Below are 1,000 nucleotides of genomic sequence, written 5' to 3' on the forward strand. Positions count from 1 at the left end.
AAGCCAATAGATGCAAGGGGCTGCTTTGGTCTTTCGGAAAAGGTCATCTAGCAGCTTGGCAGGAGGTTCCTCCTGGGCTTTCTGTCGACAAGCTCCACATGGCCTAGTCAGTCTTGCCTCTCACTCTCACTGCTCACACCTCCTATCAACCATCTTGCTCTTTCTATGTTTTCCAACCTGAACCCTTTCAGACCCTCCTATTTACAATATTCTTTCCAAGTCTCTTGGGCGGTTGAAATTTGACCCTTCTATGCTAAACTATATTGTAGCTAATGTTAGATGGATCTTAGCTGAAAGCAGGGAGTACCAGAGGAATGTCTATCTGTGCTTCATTGATTATGCAAAGGCATTTGTTTGTGTGGATCATAACAAACTGTAGCTGACTCTGAGAAGAATGGGAATCCCAGAACACTTGACTGTGCTTATGTGAAACCTATACTTGGACCAACAGGCAGTCGTCAGAACAGAGCAGGGAGACACTGGATGGTTCAAAATTGGGAAGGGCCTACACCAAGGATCTGTCCTGTCTCCATACCTTTTTAAATTGTATGCAGAACAGATTATCCGGGAGGCTGGGCTCTATGAGGAGAAATGTGGCATCAGGATTGGTGGAAGATTCATCAACAATCTGTGTTATGCAGATGACACAACCCTGCTTGCTGAAACTGAGGAGGACCTGAAGCGCTTGTTGCAGATGGTCAAGGACTGCAGCCTTCAATATGGATTGAGGCTCAATATCAAGAAGACAAAGATTCTCACCACTGGACCAATTGGCAGCATTAGGATGGATGGTGAAGAGATTGAGATTGTCCATAGGATTAGTTTGCCTGGCTCCACAGTCAACACTCTTTGCACCAGCAACCAGGAAATTAAAAGACGTATTGTAATGGGAAAGTCTGCTGTTAGGGACCTCTCCAAAGTACTGCAGAGCAATGGTATCTCTCTGGAGACTAAGGTGCATCTGATACAGGCCATGGTCTTTGCAGTCACTTGTTATGCA

Source organism: Elephantulus edwardii, unplaced genomic scaffold (genome assembly GCF_000299155.1).
Source record: "Elephantulus edwardii isolate Elephantulus edwardi_28Jun2011 unplaced genomic scaffold, EleEdw1.0 scaffold00135, whole genome shotgun sequence".
NCBI classification, from domain to species: domain Eukaryota; kingdom Metazoa; phylum Chordata; class Mammalia; order Macroscelidea; family Macroscelididae; genus Elephantulus; species Elephantulus edwardii.